Here is a 10,449-nt window from a genome sequence, read left to right on the forward strand (position 1 = left end):
AAAAAAAATAAAGGATTCAATGATACAAAAGGGTACACAATGAAAAGTAAGTTTCCTTCCTCCCCTTCCTTGTCCATAGTCTCCTTTTTCATGTCACCACCTTGCTAGTTCTATTTACTGGACTAAATCACCACTACCTACCTATTATTTATCCCCACTGGAGAAATTCTATTTTTTTTTAAGATTTATTTATTTATGCACAGAAGAACTGTGGTACAAGCCAGAGGTGCGGGGGGTGGTGGGAGGATTCCCCAGAGACAGAGTGGGGAGCAGAACAGGCAGACGATTCTGAAACACACTGCTGAGGGGAGCAGTGGGTGACACAGGAGAGGTCTGCCACACCATGTGGGTTACCTCCCTAGTTGGGGGTCAAACTCATGATACAGTAGCTGTGGATAGTTTCACAGTGCTGTTGCTTCAACCCATGAGGGAGGGCCCAGAAATTCTGTTTTTACAGACATATATACGTGTGTGTGTGTTTTCCTGACCACATGAACAATAGCATACTACATATACTGACCACACCACATTTTACTTTTCCTGCTTTTCAATGTGTCTTAGCTGTCTTTCCATGGGAGTCCAGATAAAGTTGCAACATCAAATGAACCATTCCCTTTTGATGGACAAACTAAAGTTATTTTCATTCTTTTACTGTTACAAATTATACTGCATCATGACTGAGCAGAAAAAAACATGTGAACCCCCTGATGGGAGGGCTGAAATCAGTTGGCACTGGAGGGAATGGATTGTTGCTCTGATATAAACCAAACACTTTTAGGTTATAGTTCTCTCTGTGTCTCATTGTTATGCTTAAATAAGGGGGAAACTAAGGAAGCTCCATGAGAAGGTCACATACAGATTTTTCCATTAGGCTAGAGTCATTATGTAAAATATCCCAAGTTATCTGAGGAGAGAAATATAATGTGGAAAGAGCATTGGGTGTGGGTTATAAGAACTTAGTTCAAATCTCAGCTCTGCCTTTTAATGATGTGAGCACTGGAAGTCACTTTAGCTTCTTGGAACCCTATTTTCTTCTTTGGTGAAGTGGGGATAACATTAACAAGCTCATATTACGATGTTTTCATCAGATTTTCATGCTTATGAAGTGATAAGGTAGGCTAGGGGTTCTCAAATGTTAGCCTGCATCAGAATCACGTAGAGAGTATATTAAAAAAGCGATTGCTGGACCTCACCCCAGAGTTTCTTATTCAGAAGTTCTGGTATGGATCTTAAGTATCTGCCTGTCTGGTATCTGGTATGGATCGTAAGTATCTGCATGTATGTTGATGATGCTGCTGGTCTTAGGACTAGAATTTGAGAAACTGCAATGTCTGTTATCATGGCAATGGCTGATATCATTGTTTCAGTCCTTGCAGATTTCTACAAGAAAGAACATCTACCTTTGCATGTCTTTACATAAATGAGAGAGGCAATGTCAATCATCTTTGAATTTAATAAAAGTTCTGCTAATCAATCAAGTACAGTGAAAACCACCAAAATCTCTAAAGATATTAAACTTGTTGGGGGTTTTAAACATTTTTAGTGTATTTAAACACTCATTCATCTCTGAATTCTCTGATTAACAGCACTTGACAGGAAGTGGAAGTACAAAAATAAACAAGAAAGACACATCTCGTGGCATTGCTGCCTTAACTGAACACAGGAAGTCCTGGAAATCTTGCAAGACTGTTTCTTCACGATGTCTAGTCTGATTTTAAGACTCAAATTATTGATGTTTGTATTAGTAAGGGTTTTCCAGAGAAAAAGAATAAATCCAAAAATACACATATAGTCTCAAAAGAAATGTATCACAGGGAACTGACTCATATAATTATGGAGCTGAGAAGTCCAGGAGAGCCTACAATATAGTTCCAGACTGAGTCCAAGAACTAAGACAGCCAATGATGTAAGCCCCATTTCATTTCTGAATCTAAAAAAAGGGCAAGATTGGTGTCCCAGCTCAAAGACAGTCAGGCAGAGAGTTCTTTCTCTCTGAAACTTTTATTCCATTCAGGCCTGCCAGAGATTAGCTGTGGCCCACTCACACTGGATTGGGTAGTCTACTTTATTTAGCCTATAGACTTAAATGCTCTTGTCAGCAAGATACACCTTCACAGACACATTCAGAATTGATACTTTTAAAATTTAAGACAGCAAATACTTTATTCAAACTCATTACAGAAACAGACAACTGGGATCTATAAGAACATGTCATGTTTTAAAGCACAAAGTCTGGAACTGAATATGAGAAAATACACTACTACATTAAAATTAAATGGTCAGGTCACAACTTAGCAATGTTTGAAACAGAGAAAGCTTCACTGTAAAAGCAGTACCTATGTGATATTTTCGCTTTAGCACCCCTCTCCTTCTGCCTCACCCACTCCTCCAATAGAATCCACACCAATGTCCTTCAAAACCTTCTCCAGGGTAGCCATATGCACAGGGGCCTCAAAAAAAACATCCGTGCCCATTCCCTCACCTGGGTACCAGTGAACCAAGGCACGCTTGGCTGCATCAGGTCAAAAGTGTGGTCCAGATGCGCCCAGTAGCAGCTGTTGTGTTGCTCAGCATCCACACCATTCGCTGTGCTTTGGTTAAGTCTCCACCAGGTATTACTCTGGTGATTAACGCCAACTTTGAGGCCAGTAGGTCAACGATCCACAAATTGGATCATAGGTTTGTTCTCGATGCTGGCAATGACAGCATTGACATCTTGGAACCTATCACCATAGTACAAGAGGCAGCAAGCCATGTATTTATATTTACCACAGTGAGGGTCACATTTCACCATCTGGTTGACTGCCTCAAAGCGCACACTGGTGAACTCTGCAACAAAAAGCTGTTCATGGTAGGCTTTCTCAGCAGAGATGACAGGGTCAAATGTGCCCAGAGGGAACTGGATGTGGTGAAATGGCAGTAGTTTGGTCTTGAGTTCTGCCAGATCAACCTTCAGGATCCTGTCATATCTGATGGAAGCAGTGATAGAAGACACAATTTGACCTATCGACCTATTTTGGATTAGTACAGATTGGAGTTTCACACCATTCTACATTGCCTCATTATCATGCCACCATGAATGCACAATCAGAATGCTCCAGAACTGTGGGGGTGTTATAAATGGGGTTGTAGAACTCAACTACTCGGACCTAGAGGGCTGGGCAAATGGAAAAAACTGCTGTGGACACCTCTCCTTCCCAACCAATAAATACAACCTACGTAACAAGACATACTACAATACATTCCTCAGAGCCCAAAACAAACATTAAAATTAATGAGGCAGCCATAAATGTTTAGTGATGAATTCATCAGTGTGATAAAGCAAACTTTTCAAACCATGGCACAATGAAAAGAAGTGTTGAGTTTATATGTAAATAATGCTTTTGTGAATATGGCATCTTAAGGTGGGTTTCTTTGCTTTCCATTTCATCAATTCCCTTCTTGACATTGTACAGCTATTTCCTCTGTAATAAAGAAACTCTCCCTTACAGACATTTTTCCCACAGATGGTTTTCATCACTTTTTGATAGGTACCTAAATATTTCAGTTTCTTCCACTTTATTTGCCCTTCACAATAACTGCTGCCCAATCAAATCATTCATCTTTTCCCTGTATAAGTATTTTCAAAATTAAATGAGTATTTATCAAGCACCATTTGGAATAGTTTATTTTCTCTTTTTAGCATTCCTGTAGACTTTTAGTCTCATTGTTCTTGAAATTTTAAATTAAGGTTTTTTTTAGCCACTTAAAAATTGAGATAAAATTTCACTATGAACTTTCTCTTTTTGTCTTGTCCTATAACAATTTAATAAATTAGTAAATAATAGATATATAAATACATTTGATCTTAGCCAAAAGGGCCAATGTACATTATAAATAGCTATGATAAATAAGTAGAAGACTTATTTTGTAACTTGTATAACAAATTGTGCACATTTAAAAACAATATTCATACATGTGGCACTAATAAGCAAATGTCATGCTTTCAAATGTTCTTAGATGATAATAAGAACTAACATTTATTGTCTGTATACTATGAAACATGTAACTAAGTTCTTTATGTGAATTAATTTATTTTATTTTCCTATCAACCCTGTATAACAGAATTTTGTTAAGCACTTTCTTTACTATGGGAAGTCAATATTGTGATAACAGTTTGAGTTGAATTTCTGGGATTTGTAATCCAAAGAGTATTCATTTTTATAAACACAATGTATGTTATTATTTTGCTTTTGTCCTTCCGGGAGTGCAAAACAGAGAATATTCTAGAGATCAAATCAAAAAAGTCCTGTTCTCTGTCCACCCCATACCCATATACACTAAATATATAAACTACTGAAGAAGCTTCCTGAGGGGAAACCAAGACAGGAATTAGAATCAGAAGTTAACTTGCAAGTCAGAGGCTGGATACTGTTGGAAGAAACAGTCTCATGGATAGGAGTGTGGCTGATTAACATTTGGACAGTCAAGACCAGTGCAGACTTCAACAGGATTGACACTGAGGAGATTCATGGTACACTGAGCGGGAGGTGGGTGGAGAGAGGCACAATCTGGAGTAGCGACACTGCTGACTGGATTGTCAGTTCAGTCAGAGGCCCTGGTGAGGAGAAGGTGGGAGTTGTGTGGAGGCACAATTCCTTGAAAGAAGAGGAGACCTTGTGGAGGAGTTGGGGTGCTCCCTGATCAACAGCAGAGTGGGCGTTCTGATCTGCACCTGCCCTTCCTGCCCATAAGACTGGTGCTTAACTTGTGAGGGCCACTGACAGCACAGGGACTGTCGAGTCTCTTGTCCAAACCAGAGAGTAGGGATTTGGGGAGTTGCCACAGACATAAACCAGCTCCACCCCAATTCATCCACACTAACATCTGGAACCCTACATGCCCCTGCCCACCCAGCTGACTCAGCAACTGCAAAACAGATCTGATGCATACTGAAGCCAGCAAAGACCTAAACAAACAAACAAATCAAATCAAAACTGCAGCACCACTTGTGGGAAAAATAAAATAGTTCAACCTTCTGTAAGTTTCTGTTAGGGATATGTAAAATAACAATAGGGAGATCTCAAATAGCAAAATAGGCAGACAAAAAAGTTGGCACTGATAATTTTACTTTTTTCTCACGAGATAGAAGGTACAGGAATGTTTCTGGAGTCTTACCTCTTTTGTATAGGCATTAGCTGAGTTCAGGAGGACTCTACTCTTATGACCTAATCAAGCCCAAAGACCCAACTTTAATACTGTCATATTTTGGGGTGAGGACTTCCACATAAGAGTTTTGCAGGGGAGGACAAAACCATTTAGACAATAGCATTCCATCCTGGTCCCCCAAATTCATGTCTGTGTCGCATGCAGAAGATACTAGCTTCATCCCAACAACCAAAACAATCTTAACTCATTATAGCATCAATGCAAACCGCAAAGTCCAAAATCTCAGCTAAGTATCTAAATCAGATAAGGGGGGGAGACATTTTTCCTTAGGCAAACTTCTATCCCACCATACACCTGTGAAATAAAACAAGGTATGTGTTTCCAAAGCACAGTAGAGGGACAGACATGGTATGGATGTTTCCATTCAAAAAGGGAGAAATATGAAGGAAGAAAAGACTAATAAGTTTCTAAGCAAGACCAAACTTTAAGGTCCACTGCTGCAGTAGTTCTACTTTCTAGACATACTTGGGGTTGGGATGCAAAGGCTCCTGGTGGTTCTGCCCCCTCCACTGTGCAGGGGACAGCCCTTGCAGCCGTTTCCACAGTCTAGATTTCACTCTGCCCCAATCAGGCCTGGGTCTCAGAGATGGTTTGACCATTGCATTTTTTTTTGTCCCACAGCTCCATTGTACTGGCCACTACCCTAGTGGGACTCTGCCATTGACAGAACTTGAACCTGCTACAGAACACCCTCCTGAACCTGCCACAATTGGAGGCTCCAACTTTCCAAATCTGGGTGGACAAATTCCTGCCCATACAACTAGTATACTGTGAACTCTGCAGGGAACTTGCTGAGGTTTGTTGTTTGTATCCTGTGCAGAGGTTCTCCTGCATGACATTAGAGACTCAGAAACACTGGAATTCAGGGAGTGGTTCTGAAAGGTGAGGCAGCTACGAGCCCCTCCTTTGAAACCCATTTGCCCCCTCCTCCCAGGCCAGTCCCAGATGCCCATTGGGATTGTTCTTACACAGACTTTGAATGACAGGTCTTTAGACAAATAACCAATTTCTGCATTGTTTTTCTTTTTTAAAGATTTATTTATTTATTCATACAAGTGTGGGGGTGTAGGCCAGAGGCTGGGATTGGTGGTGGTGAAAGGATTCACCAGAGACAGAGTGGGAAGGAGATGTACTGAAATACACTGATGAGGGGAGCAGTGTGTGAGAAGTCTGCTGTGCCATGTGGGCTAGCTCCTTGGTGGGGGATCGGACAAATGCTGCAGTAGCTGCAGATTGCTTTATAGGGCTGAGACTTAGCTCCTTGTACCACCAGGAAAGCTCTTTATGCATAGTCTTCATGAAGAATTCCTATCTTCTGTTAAGATGGTCAATTGGCACCAACCAACTTGACAAGTTCTGCCACCCTCTTTGTGTTCTCTCTCCAACGAGCTTTTTGCAAAATAGACAGAGTAGGAATTCTCCAAATTTTAAAATCCAGTAGACTATGAGGGGGTATTATTGGCACTTCGGTATTGGACATGGTATAGCAATACAATTGAAGAGATATGAACCTCTACCTCTAAATCATCTACAGTATTATAAACTAACATCACCTCAATAAAAAGTAGTACAATTAACAAAACAAAACTCTTCCAGTCCCTGTCCCTTCTCTAGTTCCAAAATTGCTTCTGCAGTTTTATGCTTTTATTGTAACAGCAACTCCATCTTTGCTACAGATTTTCTGTCTATGTTGTTTGGGCTGATAAGGCAAAATACCATAGACTAGAAGCTTGTTAATCAACAAAAACCTACTGCTCACAGATTTGGTGGCTGGAAGTTCAAGACCAGGGTACCTGAATAGTCAGCTGAGGCTCCTCTAGGTAGCAGACTTTTTTTTTTTTATTAGATTTATTTATTTATTTGTGCATACAGAACTGGGGTACAGGCCAGAGGCTCAGGGGCGGCGAGAGGCCTCACCAGAGACAGAGCGGGGAGCAGAACAGGCAGATCGACGAAGTACACTGCTGAGGGAAGCAGCGGCGGGTCAGGAGAGGCCTGGCTCGCCATGTGGACTCCTCAGGGGCAGGCGGGAATCGAACTCATGAGGAAGTGGCCTAAGATTCGCAGTGCAGTGCTTTAACCCGCTGCGCCACCAGGGAGGGCCAGTAGCAGACTTTTTGTTGTATCCACACATGGCAAAGGGGCTAGGGAGCACTGCAGGACCTATTTATTTATTTATTTTACTAATTCACTAATAAACTCATAGTTTGAAGTAAATATTAAGAAAGAGAGAACTAGAAGGTAGGGAGGGAGGAAAAGTCCAGAAGTGAGCATGGAATTACAAAAATGGAATATGAGAAATAGTAGAATAAGAAACATAGGAGGCGGAGTGAAAAGATCTAACTTTGGAAGGAAAGCAGAGTGGAGTAGGACAGAAGCAGCCCAGGACCAATAATGGCTGAAAATGTTCACAACCAGTGAAAGTTACTCAAGCAGTTACCAGAGTGACAGCAGGATAAATTGCTTAGAAAGCGAAACCAAGGTCTCTCTTAGTAAAACTGCTGAAAATAAAAGGCAATTTACAAAATTTTAGCAGTCTGAAGTGGGGGAAAATACATATTACCTTTAAAGAAACAAAAAATTTTAATGACAGCTAAATTAACCACAGAAATATTGGACTACAGAAAAATATGGGATGATGCCTTCAAAGTGTTGGGGAGAAAATACTTTAGTCGAAATATTCTTTAAAAGTAGGTGAAATAAATCATTTTCAGACAAACTTAAATTAAGAGAACTTACATCTCAGTGCTCTACACTACAGAGTAAAAAAAACCCTAAAGAAAAATAGTAACAGATGGGAAGCAGAGAGACAGAAGGGACAAAGAAAGGAAATGGTAAAAGTAAATATATGGAAAGATCTAAATTAATGTTTATTGGTGAAACAGCAATAGTAATGTGAGATCTTTTTTATAAAAGCATCAATCACACTCAGGAGGGCTCAACTCTTCCAAACTAATCACCTCCCAATGGCCCACTAATACCATCATCGTTAGAGATAGGATTTTAGCACATTAGTTTAGGAAGGTCACAACCTTTCAGAACATACCAAGTTACAAATGACATCAAAGCCAACAATAACTGATATAAATAAAAATGGAAATGTATTGACGTGTCACATATATAAAAAGCCAAAGGATAAACTGTGGCAAGTACAAGTGGAATCAGGGTTCAAATTATGTCAACAAGACTCAGTGTCATTCTCTCTCACTTCATTCGTTCATCTACAAATACTTAATCTGACAAATATGCCTAATGCATAGCAATGAATATCTGAGGAGCTAAACATTCATCAATGAATGAAATAAAATTTTCTTTCTTTATGGAGGTTACATCTGATTTTTAATTGATAGAACTTCATTTTCATGTTCTACTTTGTAGTTCCCAAGTCATATCAACAATAAGTTCAGTAAAAGAGGGAAAATTCATGTCTCTGCCACATGAAAAGCCAGCAATCAAACTTGACTTTGCTATTTTGGACTTGGATTTTGTGCCCCCTTCTCCAGTTATCACTGTGAGGTAGTTGTGTTACGTTTGTTTTAGTTGTGTGTGAGTCACCTGATGAACCTGGAACCAGAAGTGCAGTCAACTGCATTAGAACCAAGTGATGCAAGGGGGGTAGATGGTGAAATAAGAATCATCTATTGTTTAAAGTAGGATAATGGATTTTAGACTGTGACTTTTATTGATTAGAATTTTTTTTCCCTGCAGTTCAGTTATATCTGTCTACACTTTCCTTTATTACATCTGGAGCTTGTGCTTCATTTAATGTTAAATTCACAAATTTATTTTTCTATACTACCTTCCAAATTTTACATATATATGTGTGTGTGTGTGTGTGTGTATAATATATTTAATTTATTAAATTATATTTGTGAATAATATGATGTAAGATTTTTTAAATGTATGTTTATCTGATTTTATGGCTTTTTATAATAAAAAGAGAAGGATTTGTATGATCAAAAAATGTTCTAAAAGCTCAATTATTATAGTCATCTATATGCTAGGATGTTTGCTACATGATTGTTCAGAGAGGGAGTATAGAGAAGTGATTCGAAACATGTGCACTGGGGTCAGATGGACCAGGGTTTAAATGGTCACCTGTTAGCTGTGTGAGTAAAGCAAATTTCTGTGCCTCAGTTCCCCCCCACCCCACATAAAATGGTTCTAAAACCATCTCCTTATTTGATTATTGTGATAAATAACGAGGCAACTTTTGTAAAAAGACAAAAGATATTTCTTGATGTGAATATTATTTTTTAACAGTGAAAAAAGTAATACTGTTCAAGAATAGGAAATGGTTTAAATAAATTATTACAAGTTCATATGATGGTATATTAAACAGGCACTGAAGACAGTTTTCACAGGAATGTTTAAAAATATGGGAAAATGTTCACAATAAATTTTTTTTAATCTGGATAGAAAAATACACCGCTTGATTATCATGTAGAAAGATAATGAGTGTGTATATGCAAAATTCTCACTACACCCTTAGAAAAAGAGATTATAAGCTCCAAAATATTAGTTCTAAATTTATATATTTTCCCATTTATCTTTATATTTAAAGCATTCTATAAGAATTTCTGTCATAGTTAGAAAAAAGTCATAAAATGTGATGTAATTTGTGTTGGAATATAGTAATAAAGGCATGTGCAAAGAAAGAAGAAATAAAAGTCACAAAAGGAGATTGAAAAAGTCACAAAAGGAGTTTGGGGAGAGGGGCCAATAAAAAACACCTGTCTATCCCATGGACTGTGGGCACCAATTAAGAGAGGAAAGAGAGAACAACCACTTTTATTACTAACAAAGGTTAGAGGAGTGCCTGTAGGTATTTTAGCTAAGCAGCTTGCTAAAAAGAGGAGATGACTTTTGCAGCAACTAATGAGAGCATTCAAACTACCATACAGCCAGGAAAAGCAAAGAAGACGTGTGTTCTCATGCAAGGAAGTGGTTATGCAAGCAATATTCCATCAGAACTGATTTATCATGATTTATTTAAACCATTTCCTAATATCAAGAATATAGTCTGTGCTCCTTCTATTAAACTCATCAATCAGAAAATTCATGCCTTCCTTGTGGTGTCTACTTCACATGAAAACATGACACCAGAAAAAATGGAGACACCATACATATGTTGGTGAGTGTTCAACAATGTCAAATACCATTGAAAGATGGCTGAGAAAAAGCATCAAAAGAATTTTTATAGAATGGTGAAGAAGAAAACATATCTAAGGAATTCATTGG

The 10,449-nt window shown here is 38.7% G+C and overlaps 1 pseudogene; it reads right to left on the bottom strand.

Moving 5' to 3' along the window:
* Nucleotides 1–2,354: 2,354 nt before the first annotated feature.
* LOC101637202 overlaps nt 2,355–10,449 on the bottom strand; it is a 35,261-nt pseudogene continuing 27,166 nt past the window's right edge.

The sequence above is a fragment of the Condylura cristata genome, unplaced genomic scaffold (genome assembly GCF_000260355.1).
Source record: "Condylura cristata isolate star-nosed mole 26May11 unplaced genomic scaffold, ConCri1.0 scaffold00005, whole genome shotgun sequence".
Lineage (NCBI taxonomy): Eukaryota > Metazoa > Chordata > Mammalia > Eulipotyphla > Talpidae > Condylura > Condylura cristata.